The sequence below is a fragment of the Cuculus canorus genome, chromosome 2 (assembly GCF_017976375.1).
Source record: "Cuculus canorus isolate bCucCan1 chromosome 2, bCucCan1.pri, whole genome shotgun sequence".
Lineage (NCBI taxonomy): Eukaryota > Metazoa > Chordata > Aves > Cuculiformes > Cuculidae > Cuculus > Cuculus canorus.
The window spans coordinates 129,514,179-129,521,166 of record NC_071402.1 but is presented as its reverse complement, the minus strand read 5'-3'; positions in this window follow the sequence as shown (position 1 = coordinate 129,521,166).

Genomic DNA, 6,988 nt, shown 5'->3' with positions numbered 1-6,988 from the left:
GTAGATTAGCATTCATATTTCTAGCAAATTAAAAATAACTTTTTTTTCTAGTTGTCATCTAATTAATAGTGTATTAATAATAACAGTTGTCTTTACTAAGAGAGATGTGGCTCTAGCTTATCTGCACACTAAGGCATTGGAAATGATGTTTAGTTCTGTCCAGTCATATTCCTAGCAATGCCTCTTTTGTGGTTCACCTTTTGCCCAAGACCCTCATATTCTAGCTTTTCCATATTGTTATCAACACAGAATCTCTCTCAGTCCCCAGAAGGCTCGGTTTTAAGCCACTTGTTTCCAGTTTGTTTCAAATCTTTTCCCACAATATCATTCAGTGCCATATAGAGCAGCTATTCACCAGATGCCAGATGCATAAAATGCTCTTCAGTTGGCTCTTTTCCTCAAAATTACTAATATCTATGCCAAACTAATTCCTAATTTTTGGACTTCATAGCTGCTGACTGTGCTGTGTCCTCAGGGCAGTTGCACTGGAAACAGGCCCATATGTCAGTGAATACTGTCACAATACTTTTGAAAAACTCTCAGTATATTCTCTTTCTCACGTATTTTTCCTAGAACTTCCAAGGGTGAGAAACCAAATCTCAGCAGAAGTAGGTAACTGCGGAACCCAGAACTTGCCGCAGAGCTGAAGTGTCGTGTTCATAATCTCTGAGAGCTAATTGCTTTTACATCATAAATAACATTCTTTCAAAATCTTTTTTCCAGACATTATTTAAACATACAAGACTATGTAGGTATAGTCTTTAGGAATTAATTTTGCTTGCCTACCCTACTAGGCTTCTTGGAATTTTTTCTCAGAAGAAGATGAAAATATGCATAAATAATGGTAGGTATGACAGAAGTATGTTCAGTAGTTCACAGTACCACATTCAAGCCACATATTAATACTTCTCCATTTGCTAGACTTGTTCTTCTCCCTCATTCTTCTTTAGGCCTATCAAAAGAGTCTTTTTTTCTCACTACCTCATACCTTATAGCCAATATTTTGCTGATCCTTTCTCCAGAGAAAGAAGAACACAGAAGCAATCACTCCCCAGGAGCACAATCTGATCCCTTTAAGGACTTACTTTAAGCCTTCCATCAGAAGGATTTTGTGGGAAAGAATCTGAGTGGAGTGAATACTTCTGATTTGCCCCAAGTTGCTTTCTCTGGAGAAGCGATGATTACAACGAGACTCTGGGGAGCCTGTTGTCCCTCCCACTGTTCCATTCTCAGAACCTACGCAGAAGTACAAAATAAAGGCCAGAATTTCATATTTGACAATATTATGTAGTGAAAAACACACATGGAAGGCCCATAAGTGATTTATATACATTCAATGATGGGTAAATCATTGAACAATCCCCAAAATAATGAATCAAAGTACAGGTTGTCAGACACAAACATAGCTCATTTTCCTTTCTGAGTTTTAATTCATTTTACAAGAGATAATCTTCCTCTGCTAAATATATTTTAGAGTATCTCTGATACCTTATTTTTTAATCTGCTACAGCCTGTGTCTGGTGACTATACCATACATTAGCACAGAACTGGATTCTCTAATCTATCATCAGCCCTTCCTGTTTCTAACCACTATGATCAAATAAAGCTCTTTTACCTTATGTGCTGGCTATTCTGCTTTAGAGCCCAGCTTCCTCAATGCTAATGGGATAGTTGCAGCTGTCCAGTCTTCCCACTGCCAGCCCTCCAAGATTAAACACATCCAAACATTTTGGATACAGATGAGAAGAAAAAGAATTCAGCTTCCTCTTTGTACTGCTTCTTATCAAAAGACAGAATAATCTTGGGTAGTGGTTAAAGAAATAATGCTGTTTGTTTTGCACATTCCCTGGTATGACAGGGAAGTTAAATGACGCATTAGTCAAGACATTGCATCCGCTGGAGAAACTCCTAAGAGTCTTCTGGAATCCATACCTGTTTAGGAAAGTATAGGTCCAACTGTGGGTGGTTTGGGGTTTTTTTAGTTTTTATTTTTTTCCCAAAGGTAAATGTGCATATGGTCAGTATTCCTGAGTGGAGGTACTGTCCTCATTCAGAGCTTTATAAAGGTCTCCTGCAAAGCAAAAGGGTTAGTGCTTTAGATTCTCAAAACTATGATAAAGATTATAAAATACAAACAGGCCTTAGTCATTAGTTTCCATTTCTCATACCACCTTCTTCGGTGTGAGTGTCTAAGTTAGAGTTAGAAGATATATAGGGATTTTCATATCTGGATTTGAATGTGCACAGATGCTGAGAGTGTTGGAATAGCAGGTTTGGGCTTCAGTCTTCCATGTTTTCCTGTCTTTCTAAATAAGATGTTTGATATTGCTTCACCAAAAAATAAAGGCCTTCTTGAACCACTTAAGATATATTAGAAATCTTTTCAAAGTTAGAAAAAGACTATGACCGTAATTTAAAAGTGTGTTGCTCACTTTTTATTTTGTACACACCAGCCACAGATATTTGTTGAATTTCTTGAGAAACTAGAAGACTGGAACATCTTTGTTACTGTTGTTACCCTTTTTAATATGTTATAAGGGAAGTAAACCTGAGCTGAGTGGACTTGTTAACACTTCCAGTGTGTTTCTATGTCGATTCTGCATAAAAAAAGACAAAGAAATTCTGAGAACAAAGAAGACTGACAAAGTCTGGGAAACACTTTACCTCACTATCCTTCCTTTTTTTTTTTTTTTTTCCTTTAATCTTTGCTTGTTTTGATAAAGATTTTATGTTGATAAAAATAATAAAATGGGCAAATGTTTCAAGTTGAATAAAGGAATGACTTTATAGTCACACTCTTTTTTTCATTTTCCCATTCTTCTTTGCTAAGCAAAGCAGTTAAGAGAACTGAAGTCTTAAAACAATTAGCAGCATTTGTTTGACATTGCAATTTCTTTAGATGAAATAACAGAAGTATTATGATGGATGTTAAAGTAGGACAGGCAACATTTTCTCTTTGAAGAAGAAGTAATTCCCCAGTGTGTTGGAAGCCTTTGCTTCTTTTGCTTTAATCCTCAAGAAAGCTGACACCCTTACACATGACCGTACCCTTACACTCTCGTGTTGGCCTTAGGACTATACTCTGGTTCATGCCTTTATTCAATACCTTCCCAGTGCAAAGAGGGATCCATCTCTCTGCCTGGAACAACTTTTAAGCTCAATATTTCCCCTGTGTGTTAGATTCAGTATCCAGTTGCTATGAAGGCAGTAAAAGGAGAGACAACTGATGTCCTGTTTGGAGATGGGAAGGAGTTGAACTTGTTCACATCACCTAGTCAACTCAAAAGGTCTGCCTAGTTTTCTTCTTTTGTGAACTGTGAAGATCCAGAAGTTTTTCCCAAAACAGGAGACAGTATGAGTCAAGTTTATTTTTCAAACACCAGCTCAGCAAGTTTTATAACCATGAAAACCATACAAATGGGCTCACTTTTCTGCAGAATAATTCAAACACACACATAAAACTATAGAACCACATTGTGACGCAAAAACCTGAAATGCTCAGATCTGTTTAGAACTGTTTACAACTCTATTTCATAACATATAACACAAAGAAAGCAGGGCTGTGGGTGGTTTATTTGTTTGTTTGGGGGTTTTGTTTGTTTTAAAAAAAGAAAATTTAAAACAGAAAGCAAATACTGTAGAAGGGTGCAGAATATACCTTCATTTCTAATAATCCAAAACGTTATAGCTACCTAGCATAGCCAGCAAATTTTGTTATTGCTATTTGAATTGGAACAGATCTTTTATAGAAGGAATAGAAACAGGATTCTCAATTTCAGGAAATTTAAGAAGCTCTTTTAAGTAAAGAAATCCAGATTAAAAAGATACTGTGAATGTATCTTAATAGTAGCTATGCTCCAAAATAAAGGGCTAATTTAACCACATGATATGATTGCAAATGTTGATCTGTATGGTTAGAGATTTTAAAAATATACATATAAGAACTTTCTATCTACTGAATAAAAGTCTGGCTGCTTTTCCACAGGAGATTTATAGAAGTCACCTTGGCTTTTTAAAAAAGATACACAGATCTACAGATATTTTCTTTTTATATACAACATACCAGCTACAGACATACCATTTGGCATTACGATAAAAACTATCTATGAGTTGTCTTCCTTTCCCTATCTCTTTTCCAGAAAGCATTATTACTGAGAAATTTTCACAGGTGGGAAGAGAGTAAGGAACTGTTCAAGTGTGGGTTGTATTTTTTTAAGTCATTCATAACTTATTTTAATGAAAATATTTCTGAAACTGCATCTAACCATACTGAGTACATAGAGTGCAATACATACTGTGCTATGCCATGAAGTCTTGCAAAAGGAAAAAAAATGCATCCATGCATATATATTTAGTGCCTGGAAAGTTCTCTTGCACAAATAGTTTTCTGTCATGTCATGTGCTGACACCTTTGAAATCTTGCTTGAAGCAGTTTATAGCTTTGTCAAAACTGAGGCATTTGCACATGATGGTTTATACGATGACGAATTACTCTTTGCATGTACAGGACTGTACCGTTGTTAGGTTTAGCACTGCTATATAAAGCATTAAGCTTATTATGCCCAAAAGAATTAAATTATGCTGAGGCAATTTGATTAGTTGTGTCCAAAGGAAGACACAATTGCAATGAGTGAAAAGCTTCAAGTGAACATTATTAACAGTAATACATCATAACTAAAGAAAAATATTTCCTTAACTATTTTCATTGAAACTACTTTCCCTTTTATCTGGTCCATTTGCTGTTCTTGTAAAAATGTTGGTTTGCCTTCCAGATGATTCAAAGCATGACAGCTGATGGAGCTTTCTAACCTTATTTCAGTGTTTTTACACACTACATACAATCTTGTCTTCACAATCTGTACTAGAAATTCTGGATTTGTTGGATTTCTTTGAAAATGTTATATTATAGACATGTTAATTTAAGTTTTCTTGTAACATCCAGGTCTGTGTATGAATTGTGATATTAAAATTAAATAGCACCAACTCATTTCAGTCTGGTAAACTTAGACCAGCCATGAATGGAAGCTGGTTGAGAGCTCATTAGCACTATTTTCAGCTGAAGCAATGGAAATCTTGGGTATCTCATGGTGGTCTGCTAAATACTGAAAGAAAGAAGCCTACTGAAGCAGTGAGGCAATAAACTGAGCAAATCAAGAGATTCCTGCAAGCGCAGGTTATTCAAAATGAGTCTTCAGAAGCAAGTAGTGATGTAGTGCTATTTTCAGTCAAAAATAATTTGATAAGCATTTTCATCTCAGCACAATTTTAGCATATTTATTCCTTCATAAGTCTTAATTCCTCTTAAGAGGAATGATCCTATCAACATATAGGGGTCATAAGGATTGCTGCATGATCAGATTAACCTCTCTTCTACTTCATTGCCTCCAAGCTTTAGATCAGTCCTGCTTGATTTTGGAAACAGTTTGTGTGCTGTTTCCAGGCTACTCTTTCCATTTTATTGTCATGATACTATATATATTTATTACTATCTATTACTTTATTTATATTAATATTTATTTGCCCATTCCTAACATATCATCTGATTCTATGAGGATTACATATCAGCACTACATTTTAGGACTTTTCTATCTCTGCATTTTAGTAACTAGCTAGTTGTATCACACATATAACATGGATTTACACTGAAACTAATAAATGTCTCTTTCATTCTTCACAAACTGAGCTGAACAAGCACCTGTTAATAATAGGAATGTTTGCAGTATTTATACTGAAATCCCAGAGAATCATAGAATCATAGAATAGTTTGGGTTGGAAGGGACCTTAAAGATCATCCAGTTCCACCCCCCCGCCACAGGCAGGGACATGTCCCAGTAAATCAGGCTGCCCAGGGCCTCATCCAACCTGGCCTTGAACACCTCCAGGGATGGGGCATCCACAGCTTCCCTGGGCAACCTGTGCCAGTGTCTCACCACTCTCATAATGAAGAAAGTCCTCCTTATGTCTAGCCTAAATCCGCCCCTCTCCAGTTTATACCCATTGCCCCTAGTCCTATCACTACAGGCCTCCAACAGTCCCTCTGCAGCTTTCTTGTAGCCCCTTCAGGTACTGAAAGGTCACTATAAGGTCTTCTCTTAGCCTTCTCTTCTCCAGGCTGAACAACCCCAACTCTCTCAGCCTGTCCTTGTATTGGAGGCACTCCAGCACTCTGATCATCTTTGTAGCCCTCATCTGGACCCATTCCAACAGCTCCAGATCTGTCTTATGTTGAGGATTCCAGAACTGGACACAATACTCCAGGTAGGGTCTCACAATATAGGAATAGAGGGGCAGAATCACTTCCCTTGCCCTGCTGGCCACACTTCCTTTGACGCAGCCCAGGATACCATTGGCCTTCTGGGCTGCAAACGCATGTTGCCAGCTTATACCAAGCTTCTCATCAATCAGCACCCCCAAGTCCTCCTCTGCAAGGTTTCTCTCAATCAGAGCCACCAGAACTTCACATTAAGACTAAGGCTTTCTGGATTTGTGAATCTTACCTCATTGCTACTGAAGGTTTTAGATGTTTGCTATGGCGGTTGATAGGATAGATATGGATTTTGTATTGTGGTTGCCCTCTGAAGTTACTTACAACAATCCCATGATCTTATTGCCTCTGTTGAGCTTGAAACACGTTTCCTGGAGATCTTATGGGAGGAACTGAGAGGTTGAGTTTGTTTACCTCCAAAGTGAAAGTATGGAATAAAAGTGAATGGGCATGACTTAGGGTTTTGACTAGTCAGGGTTTGCGCAGTATGTTCATGGTTCAGGAACAACTTATTTGTTATTTATATTAGTAATATTATTATCCATACACCTTTCTTGCAGCATAAGCACTTAAGAAGAAGAAATCCTTAAAATCAACTCCCTGGGAATTCTTTTCCTGCTTTTCACTGTTTTCCACCCAGTAAAAATAGCTTTCCAGGAGTGATTTGGCAACTTGAGCATCAAGATATCGCTACTACGTTTGGGATTTGGTTTTGTTATTACT